This window comes from Gossypium arboreum, chromosome 4 (assembly GCF_025698485.1).
Source record: "Gossypium arboreum isolate Shixiya-1 chromosome 4, ASM2569848v2, whole genome shotgun sequence".
NCBI classification, from domain to species: Eukaryota; Viridiplantae; Streptophyta; class Magnoliopsida; order Malvales; family Malvaceae; genus Gossypium; species Gossypium arboreum.
This window is the reverse complement of record NC_069073.1, coordinates 114,539,113-114,551,197: the sequence shown is the minus strand read 5'-3', so window position 1 is coordinate 114,551,197 and position 12,085 is coordinate 114,539,113. Positions and strand designations below refer to the sequence as shown.

General features: G+C 30.5%; 1 long non-coding RNA gene across 2 annotated transcripts; it reads left to right on the top strand.

Annotated features, from left to right (window-relative positions):
• The first annotated feature begins 9,604 nt into the window (after positions 1-9,604).
• Positions 9,605-11,844, top strand: LOC108458236 (uncharacterized). 2 transcript variants are annotated; one of them, XR_008281658.1, is made up of 6 exons: positions 9,605-9,677; positions 9,815-9,871; positions 9,949-10,030; positions 11,087-11,389; positions 11,511-11,603; positions 11,726-11,844. It is a non-coding gene; the product is annotated as an uncharacterized LOC108458236 (long non-coding RNA). The 2 variants fall into 2 exon arrangements; XR_008281657.1 differs by having other exon boundaries at positions 11,087-11,394.
• The last annotated feature ends 241 nt before the right edge of the window (positions 11,845-12,085 follow it).

Sequence of the window (12,085 nt, the reverse complement as noted above, 5' to 3'; positions counted from 1 at the left end):
TTTTGGATACCTTTGTTATGTTCGGAACTTGAATAAGGAGAAATACAAGTTTGCTAGTAGAAGTCAACATTGTGTGTTTGTAGGATATCTTTTTGGGAAAAAAAAGGTGGAGAGTTTATGATCTTGATTCAAGAAAGTATTTTGTATCGAGAGATGTTGTGTTCTTTGAATATGAATTTCCACTTGTTGATGTTAGTAAGGAGGGTGCACAACCAAAACTAGTACAGAGTGTTCTTTTCGGTGTCACTAACCATGTTGATGATAGCTTGAATGATGTTGAAGAAAATAAGGTTTGAGAATTCAACTGTGACTTAATGTGATAACGATGATAGGGGGTGTCACTAAAGTCTCGGATGAATTTATTTAAGAACAACTTGGGCGTGGTCATATAAGGAAAAAAGTTTCTAATCAACTACGAAATTTTGTAACATATACTACACAACGAATAAACCCCTCTGCACATTCATCCAAACCAATTTTGTCCTCAGGTATCTCCTATCCTATAGCACATTATGTAAATTGTGATAATTTTTCTCCAAAACATCGTTATTTTCTAGCAACTATGACATCTGAAAGGGTGCCTACTTTATATGTTTAGGCCATAAAAGATATTCGATGGAAAGAATCTATGATGAAAGAAATTGAGGCTCTTGAAGCTAATGGGACATGGACTTTAGAAGATGTACCACCAGGAAAGTGAGCTATAGGGAATAAATGGGTTTACAAGATCAAATATAATTCAGATGGGTTAGTTGAATGTTACAAAGCTCGATTGGTGATTCTTGACAATAATCAGATTGAAAGAATTGATTACAATGAGACCTTCACCCCTGTAGAAAAAATGGTAACCATTCGTACGTTTCTTTCGGTGGCAGCAGCAAAGAAGTAGGAACTTTATCAAATGGATGTTCAGAATGCATTCTTGCATGGAGATTTAAAAGAAAAGGTGTACATGAAGATGCCTCCTAGTTTTGTTACTCAACACACTGGCAAAGTCTATAGATTATGTAAATCAATGTATGGTTTACGGCAGGCCCCTTGATGTTGGTTCGTGAAGTTGACAACTGCATTAAAGCGGTATGGGTTTCTTCAATCTCAGTCTAACTATTCATTGTTTACTTTGAATCGGGACAAGATACAATTGAGTATACTAGTTTATGTTGATGATCTTGTTATTGCGGGAAATAATAGTGTTGCCATTTAGAAGTTTAAAGATTATTTATGCCATTGTTTCTACATGAAAGATTTGGGGACATTGAAATATTTTTTGGGCGTAGAGGTGGCACGAAATTACGAAGGGATTTTTCTTTGCCTACGCTAATATGCTTTGGATATTATTAGTGAAGCTAGGATATTGGGTGCTAAATCTTCTGGTTTTCCCATCGAACAAAATCATCATTTTACCTTGGCAGAGAGTGTTGTTTTGCCAGATTCGGAGAAGTATCGAAGATTGGTGGGAAGATTGATTTACTTGACTCTCACTCAACTTGAGCTATCCTACAATTTTCATATCTTAGCGCAATTTATGTATCAATTAAAGAAAGCTCATTAGGAAGTAACTTTGCGCGTGATTTATTATTTGAAAGGAAGTCTTGGACAAGGAATACTTCTCCGAGCTGATTGTGATTTATGACTATATGGTTACTGTGGCTTTGATTGGGGAAGTTGTCATTTAACACGAGGATCCCTCATTGGGTATTTTATTATGCTAGGCACCTCTCCTATTTCTTGGAAGACTAAAAAGTAACATACAATGTCGAGATCTTCTGTTGAGGCAGAGTATCGTTCCATGGCTACAACTGTATGTGAATTGAAATAGTTAAAGGGTCTCTTATTGTCTCTTGGTGTTGTTCACTTTGATCCTATGTTGTTGTATTGTGATAGTCAAGCAGCCTCACATATTAGTGCAAATCTTGTGTTTCATGAGTAAACAAAGCACATTGAAATTGATTGTCATTTTATTTGTGATGAGATTCATCATGGACTTGTTCAAATCGCTTATGTTCGCAGCTCTGCACAACTAGCTGATATCTTCACTAAGGTATTAAGGACACAACAGTTTGGGTATCTTCTATGCAAGTTGGGAGTTTGTAATCTTCACGCACCAATTTGAGGGAGGTATTAAGAAAGAAATCAAGGAATATATTTAGATATGCAAATATCTGTTAAATATGTAAATAATATATTTACTATAGAAGTTAAGGGCTTTATTCTAGAAGTTAAGGATTTACATAGATTTATTGGTTGATTTATTTTCCATACTTATCATGTATCTATATAACTCTTTTGGCCTGTTAATGGAGAGTAGGAAGAAAGTCATTCCTCTCAAGAGTTATTTCATATTTTTACTCATATTTTTATTTGATTATTAAAAGCGATAAAATTTAATTTTTAACCTTAAAATAATGTTAAATCATAATTAAATAAATTATTTAATTAATTAAATTTAGAAGAAAATTAATAATTATGAAAATAGTATTTGAAATAAAATATAATATTTATTATAAATTTAAATCAGTATAAAACCAAACAAAGGAAAATATTTTTGGATAAACAAAAGTAGATATTACTTATTATAAATAGTTTTTTTTACACTTAGTATAAATTTTTATTGTTATTAATATTCTTAATTTGAAATTTTTTATTTTTACTAGTATACATGATTTGAATATTTTTACTATTTTTAAAATAATTATATTTAATTTAAGTTGGTAAGTTATTTTGAATTTTAATAATTTTAAGCCTAGATATTTTAAGTTCTGGTTAATTTTAAGTTTAAATTAATTTTGAATTTTGACTAACTTGAGTTTAAGTGAAATATGCTTAAGTTGTTAACTCTTTATTATCAAAACATATTCAAGTTAAATTTTCCGTGTTAGAATTTTGATCAGAACATATAGGGTCTCAGGTTTGGCAATGAGTTTTGACATTGTAGGATTTTTTTTTTTCTACGAAGGAAGATAACTTGGGGCCCTTAAATTTCCTGAACCACTCAAGAAGGCGAGCGGTAAGAAAAACAACACTCAGAGTTTCGCTGTCTTTGAATAAGTTTCTGAGCTTTCCACACAAAATCAAGCGGATTCAAAGGTTCCAAACTGGTTAATTCAGGTATTGAAACATGCAAGAAGACGAACTGATTTCCCATACTTTCTCAGCATCAGGTTTGTGCATCTTCACTGACTTGTACTCTCGAATGGCCCTGGTATTCAGCAGCACTAGTGCTGTTGAATGTTCATTATTTAACTTTTGTTTCCTCCTTGCATGTATAATCGAGCCCCAAGGAAAATTATTCCCGTTATCACATCATTTATTGTCTGTTAAATCAACCCCGACAAAAAAAAAAAAGAAGAAAGTTTATTCAACAACCAGTTTTTATTTCTCTAGAAAGAAGGTTACAGAACTGCATATTGTTGAATGCATTGTTAGTGTTAAATGTTTAGATATGTGAATAAATTATTTCCTTATTGTTATTTAATCATTTATACATGCTTACAATAAATTATATATTCTCACCTAATCAAATTATATCATCTCCTTAACAATTAATTTAAGTAAGTAATCCATAAAAATATTTAAATATAATTAAATGCATGACAGTTAGGCAGATGTAATGAAAGCAAGTAACGAGTTATTAAATGTGAGATAAAAACTAGTACCAAAAACGTACTGTCGAAACCATTTTTCGAAAATAGAAATCGATTTGATTTTGAAAACGAAAAAAAGAAGTCACCACCGATCTTTATTAAGTGTGATCGAATCACCTTTGTTTTAATAAAACATTTTAGTTTACTAAAACAATGTTCATGGTCTATGAAACTCGAAAGAACAGGTTCGGGAGTCGGTTACGTGCGAGGAAGGATTAGCACCCTCGTCATGCCCAAAATTGGTACCAAATTGATTACTTATTGTCCTAAAGTCGAAAGTTGAAAATCGAGAATGGTTTCAAAATACGATCCTTTTTATTAATAACGGTTTTAGAGTGCTTGAATTAGCTCAAAGCGATTATTAAAGATTTTCTTGTCTCGAGATATCGGAGTATCACATCCCGTAAGTTAAGACACAATACCATGAACTCCCGAGCGCAAAATCGTCTTTAATTTTAATTGAAATTCCGTGTATTTTAAAACTCAAAAGAATATTGGCTATTTAGAATCAACGAGAGAACTGAAACCCCATAAGTTAGGGCACAATTCCTCGACGTTCCAAAACGCGAAACATTGCCTTATTTTGAAATTTTTTGCTTTTGAAGAATAGCGAATCCGATATTTAAACGACGTGGTATTATTCGTTTGGATTAAAAAAAACCATTTATTGGAAAAATGTAACGAGGCTAGATTCATGAAGCGATGATATGAAATAGAAATATAGCAATGAGCCTAGAGCAATGATACATGAACACAACATTATACGAATGAATAACAATAATGTAAAAATATGAAATAAACGAATTAAAATACACAATGGTAATAATCACACGACATACATTATTTGAATTCTAATCATTAATAATCAAAGACAAATGAATTTCATAATATATAACAATTTAAAAAAATTTATAAAGCAAATTAAAATCAATAAAATGTAAAACAAATTTTAAAATGATAACAAATGAATTTTGTAGCAGCGTAAAAATTTTGCTTTCGGTCGCTAATTGAGGCGATTTATTTAAAATTTGAAAACCGACTTTCGATTTTATTAAAAAAAGGAGTCGCCACCGATCTTTTTTCTAGGTGTAATCGGACACCTACCTAATAAGTCATCTGTTTTAGAAAAGAAAATTTATTCTTGAACAAAATGAAGGCCGAATTTGGGTCTACGCAAAAATCCAGAGAAAAATGGGGTTCGGGAGTCGGTTACGCACGAGAAGGTATTAGCACCCTCGCGACGCCCAAAATTGGTATCTCATTAAACACGCGTTGTCTTAATTCTCAAAAATACGAGTTCAATTTAAATTTTAATCGTGATCCAATCGAAACACGAGAATTTTTATAATTTTGATTTCTTTTAAGAAGGACGTTCCGTTTTTAACACAAGCCGATTGATATTCACCCAACATAGCGATGAAAACGACGACTTAATGTTAAATCGATGTGTTGCCTTATTTCTTGAAAATAAAAAAATGAAAGAAAATATTTTAAATAAAAATAAAAGTAAAAGAAAACTAATATTGAGGTTGAAATAAGATGTGAACTAATATGCTAAATTCGAGTAGACAAATAATAATAAAAGTTAAGAATATCCAAGCAAATAATATGTAAAACATTAACAATGTATATATGATAATAATAGTTGTAAAACAATAATAATGCATATGGTATTAAACATGATAATAATAATAATAATAATATAAATATGAAATAGTAGTGAACATATATATATATATATATATATATATATATAAAGCATATAATACTAGATTTAAAATATATATACAATATATATTAAAAATAGTAATAATATAAAAATAACTAATAATAACGATATATAAATATATACATATATGTATTAAAATATATGCGTAATAATAGGAATAAAAAGTATATACATAGTATTAAAAATATGTACATAATATATACATATTAGAAATAATAATATTAAAACAACTATTAGTAATACTACATAAATATACACATATATATATATTAATAATAGATACGTAATAATGATATTAAAAGTATGTATGTAATATAGTGTTAAAAATACATACATAATATAGTTATTAAAATATATACATAATATAATAAAATATATGAATAATATGATATTAAAAAATATATATACAAAATATATAAAAAATATAATATTTTAAAAAATAATATACATAATATAAGAGTATTAAAATAATAAATAAAAAATAAGGAAGAGATGAGTAAAAATAATATACATAATAATATAATAAGAAAATAATATATTTATAATAAGTACTTAAAATATTTATATGTATATATGTATAATAATGATAAAAATAATAATAATAGTGAAAATAATAAATATGATATAATAATAGAAAAAATAATACTATATAAAAAGTATATATATACATATATAATAAAATATATACTAATATTAATAATAATTATAATAGAAGTAAAATAGATATAATAATATAAATAATACGTACATGAAAAATAATAATAAAAATAATAATATAAAAAGAAAATATGATAAAATAATAGTGTATAAAATAATAGTAATAATATTTATAATAAAAGAAAATAAAAAGAGTGTATTTAAAAGTATATACATAATATTATTGAAACTAATCACTACAGGAAAATAGAGTTTTAGCGGCGTTTTATCAAAAAACGCCACAAAAATTATAAAAAATTGAGCAATAGCGGCGTTTTAGCAAAAACGCCGCTAAAAACAGAGCATTAGCGACGCTTTTGGTAAAACGCCGCTAAAAGTCATATAACTCTTAAAATCCTAAACCCCAAAAAAACATAAAACACCAATCTATAACCCTTAAAATAGTAAACCCCTAAACCCTAACAAACCTTAAACACTAAACTATAACACCTAAAACCCTAAACGTCGCAATAGGTGCATTTTTAGTGGCGCTAGTTTAAATTATAGGTTAATGTTTGGGGTTTATGGTCTAGGATTTATGATTTAGGGTTTTGGATTTAGGGGTTGGGGTTTAGGGGTAAATACAGTGAACTACTTAACTTGTGTATCTTAGATTTTTTATAATATAAATCTAAATAAGATAAATATAAATTATTATTTTAAAATATATATATCAAAATGGGTTAAATCCCAAAAGTATAAATTATGAACACAATTATTGATATAACATCATTTTATATTTATATATTGCATACATAAATATTTATATTTATTCAATATAAAAATATATTGATGTATTTATTTTTAAAACGTGTATGATTAAATCAAAATTAAAGTTTTAACTATACATTTAAACCACAATTAGAATTTCAAGTCTAAAATTACACATTAAACTGAAATTCATATATAATTCTGAAATGTATCTCTATCAAAATTTAGGTGTATACATATAATTAAATATAATGTAAATTATTTAAGAGATAATGATAAAGTTTATATATATATAAACAAAATAAAAAATTTTTGACAGAGCAAAAAAGTGAGAAAATGACTTTTTGTGACGTTTTTTATTAAAAATGCCGTAAAAAATAAACAATAATGGCGTTTTTTATAAAAAAATACCGCAAATTTTTTTACACAAAACGATGCCGTCTTGTTACCCAAAATGCATTAGACTTTTTCATTCCCCCCTTCCCCCCGAAATCCCAAAATTTGACAAGAAATCTTTCTTTCTTCCCTCCTTTCTTTCCCCAAAATCGGTTCCCTCCCCCCTCCCCAAAGAAATCCTAAAATTTCACTTGAAATTTCTTCTCTTTTCTTTCCCATTTTATTTTTCCCAAACCATTTCTCCCCTACCCCGATTCCCTTTATTTTTTCCCCCAATTTCCCCAAATTGGCAACTCCATGATGTTCTCTCTCTGATATGTTTGCTTATTGGATGTGTTGCCCGGACTTTATATTGTTGTTTGAAATATCTTCACTGAGGTTGGTCAATTGAACCCCTTATCCATGCCCGCCGATCCCAAGCCCTCCTACGCCTTCAGCTCCCTCCGTGATCGTAGTAGGGACATTCTCAGCGTCGTCGTCGCTCTCCTCTTCGGCGTCGGCTGTGGCTCTCTCACTGCCGCCGCTATTTACTTAGTATGGATTATCTTCACGGCCCGTTGCGAGTACCATGAGGATGATGAGTCTGACGAAGAATTTAGCCCTAAAAAAATGGGGTATGTTAACATTCCTGCGAATCCTGCTGTTAACGTTAAGGAATCCTGCTGTTAACGTTAAAGATGATTAAGGTTGATGGCTAGAAAAGAAATCATCTTGTTTATTACTCAAAATTGTTGGTAAGGGTGTATGATTTATAGACTTGTAGATGTAACTAGAGCTCTACCATCAATAGATAGGAAAAGTTACTGGACAATTATACATTATTGTTTGATATATTTATTATTTTACTTAATATTTGACTATCTTTATATATGGACACTATTTTAGTTGTATAAGAACTAAGACTTTATCCTTTATATGTATCAGCAAGCCATAAAACATAAAGATTTAAGTAACCATAGGAAGTTACTATGGAATAGAAGGCTAGGATGCAATGCTCTATAATTTGAAATAATTTCTCTTCATCTGGCCTCTTAAATTTTCATGGAATCTCTACACCTAGGATTCTACTCCTCAATGATTGTCTTCTAAAGATCACCACTAACAGTGAGCATGTTTATGTTTCTAAAAGAAAATTATTTTGCATTTGAAGTATTTGTTTCAAGCTAATTTAGGGTTACCAGTGACGTCTTGGTTTAAGGGCAAGGAGGAGGCTATGGGACTTTGAGATCCCTAGTTTGAGTCTCACCATGTGTGGGCTTAGTGTATTTTGGAGATGGACAGATGTATTTTGGAGATGGGAGCCATACATGCTGGTGACTTCATCGTGAGTTCCTCTCTTTGCCATATGTTTGGGAGCATTTCCATGGTTGAATATTGAATTATTATTATTTTTTTACCATTTATGGTTGTTGCTGACTTTATTTTGTTTAATTATTAGAGGCATTTAAGTTGATTAACTGCTTGATTAGGAAAGAAGTAAAAATGTTTGAGTTATTATTCTAATGGTGAACTAAAGAAAAAGAAGCTGATAGAGCAGTAACTGACAATTATGGTTGAGATTTTGCAATAATTGCATACTTTTCAAAGATTATTATTATAATGGTGACTTATGAAATGCTGGTAGTGAGAACCAACACCTTTTGGGAATATGGATGTTTGTAAGTATCTTGCTATTTATTTTCTCGAAATCATTAGTCAAGTTCATTGATAGTTCGGGTATTCCATGTTCTTGCCAATTAGGTAGATCTTTGCAGCCAAATTGTTCATTCAATTCGGTTACTTGTCTTTTGCATGTTTTGGAAAGTTTAAAGACACTGAAAGGAAAAGAAATAAAATAAAATGATTCTCCTTTACATTATTCCATGACTTCTCACAGATGTCATCTTATTTTCTCCCATTGTTTATCTTTACTGCTTTTTTAACTCTTGGAGCTTGATAAGATGAATGTTTTATTCACTTAATATATACTTGCTAACAAGTTGCATAATTTTCGCAGGCAGAGCCCTATATCAATTGCAGCTGCAGTTATTTATATAATAACACAGCTTTCGGATGATAAGAAGCCACTTAAAGGTTTGATATTATTTCCTTCTTACTTATTAACAAAAATTAAGATGTTTCATGTACTACTTTTAGGTGCTGAGGTTTTATATCGAATAACCCAACATGGTGTCTAAGCAATGTGTTTGTGTATTAAAATTAAAAAAAAAAAGAACAGTGACATCAAAAAATTTTGAGCTACTGTTATGTTTCTCTAAAAAATGAACAAATGAATGCGCAGATATTTCTGTTGTTACGGGAGTTGCGGAAGGGACAATCCGAAATTCATACAAGGATCTTTATCCCCATGTGTCCACGATAATACCAAACTGGTATGCCAAGGAAGAAGATATCAAGAACCTATGCAGTCCTTGAATTACAGAACAGACAATAATGGAGATACCACAAACAAAACCCTCAAAGTGCTGAGTTCTCTCTCTCGGGATCTCGTGGAACTCTCGGTACATTCCGATAATGATGTTCTATTTTTTTTATGCATGTTTGAAGTTTTAGCAAATATTTTGAGGTTGTATCATTGATGTTTATCACCTATAATTTATTCCACTAGGATTCTTTATATCTTTCTTACATTTGGCAGATTAGTACGCATAACACCTGGTGTAGGTAGATTTGTTGCTAGGAGTTACAGTCCAAGGTGAGAAAAATCTCTCCACAACTAAGGTTCTTTCTACCGTAAATTATTGATAATTATTTACTACTGATTGCTTGCAGACAGTTGGTCAGCGCGTCACCTGGAATTCCATTATTTGAGATTTTTGTGGTTAAAGAAGATGAAGAAATATATCTTATGCAGGTAAAGTAGTAATGTGCCTTAATTTATTATTATTTTTTGTTTGGGCAAGGGGCATAAATTGATTCTAAATTATGACATCTTCAAAATTTGGTGAATTCAGAGTATTTAATGATACCATGAGTCATGAGTGCAGTTAAATGCTGTGTATGGTTTGTTTGCTTTGTGTGGCTTTTTGCTGATTGATATGAGTTGAAATACTTTGGCACCATGCCTTAGTGGCATCAACTAGTACGACCACGTTTGGAGGGATCTTGAGTCTTAGATATGTGGAACCTCTTCGAGAGAGATTTGGGTTAATCCACTTTGACTCTGGAATTCCATTAGGTTGGTTAAGTAGCTGCTAGGTTATCGATCATAGTTCATAACTTCCTTTCTGATCCAATCATAGTACAGAAGGGTCTACAGATTGATAAGATAAACCGAAAAATGAAGGCCTTGCTAATTAGAATCAGTCTTTTTTTTTGGGGTAAAGTAGAGAATGAACAGAAAGAAAGAAAGAGAGCATGTTTTCCTTGGCTAGGAAGATCTTGGTACAACAGTGGCTCAAGGACCTTTCAGTTATAGTTCATGGTTAGATATACTGTTCATAAGTGTTTATCTAAGTACTTAATTGGGGCTTCCTTTGTGTGTTTTGCTTGTCATCTTTTTCACGAACACCATATCTGAATTGCTTTTGGATAAGTACTTTACTGCATGCTACTTTCTCTGTTTCGCATCATGAAACAGCTCTGGGTGTGTTTGTTCAGTAACTGAGCCTTGCTGCAGTAGGATAAATTTTTTGGATTATATAATTTGGTCCATGGAATCTTGAAATTCTGGATTAAATATTTTGGGTGGTAAATCTGCCTGAACATGGATATTCCTAAACGTGTAATGTTATTCCTGTGTAAGTTTGGAACATGATATTTTCATTTTATATAACTGTAAGTTGGTTTCTGGATGCATATACACATGCTATGTATCTATTTGCATGTTAGTCTTCGGCATCTCTTAACCAGTGTGTGATGTATATCTCCTGTAAAGTGATCTAAAGTCTTCTAATGCAATCTGTTGCAGGTAGTTTATTTACAGCGTGCGAAAGGAAGTTCTACGAATAGTACCAGCTCACCTTCCAGGCCTACAAAAACCCCATCCTATGACCATGAAAAGCTACTTACCAGAAAATTTTTGATTAATTCAATCTATCTATTGGACGTTTTCAGTAAACCATTAAGCATGCTCTAATGCTCATACAGACCAAGGCATGAACCCTGTTATTGAATTCTTTCATTTTCTTCCCTAGGTTGCATTATGAGAAGCAATGCTATCTGATATATTGTGTTCAATATGAACAATGTATGTCAATGTATTGAATTTGGTGTAAGGTTTGCTTGAAATATCTCTACTATCTCATTCATTTGACTTTATTTAGAACCTCGTATTGAGTACGTTAATTCATACTTTTGAGACTTCTAATTGATGGGAAAACTCTAAAATATAGGTTGCATGTTACAAAGGTCAGGGAAGAATAGCAGAATTTGGTTTCCGTAACCCGCGATGGGTCGATGGCGAACTTCTCCAACTTAATGGCAAGGTAATAAAATATTCAGAACTTTATGCTAATAATATGATGTGACTTGCAACTTAAAATTATTTTGTTGAGTTTTCAAAACTATATGAATTGAAGGAAAATCCCTTGTGGATGGTCATATGCAGGGCATTGGACCCTATGTCAAAGGAGCTGATCTAGGTTTCCTTTACATTGTGCCCGAGCAAAGTTTCCTTGTGCTACACAACCGTTTAATATATAAATATATTTGTATAAAGTATTTTAATTTTTTACTAATTTAAATATTGTTTTATTTTTATATTTGTAAAAGAAATTAGTTATAAAATAAAAAATTTAAATTTAGTTTGGTTCAGATGATTATAGTTTTCTAACTTACAAACAGTGAATCAAATTGAAATCAATTTATTTGAATAAATTAAAATTAAATTAAAATAATGAATTTTAAATTTTTATATTTTTCATGACCTTTACAATATTTTGTAATATATTTTTTTTGAATTTCATGA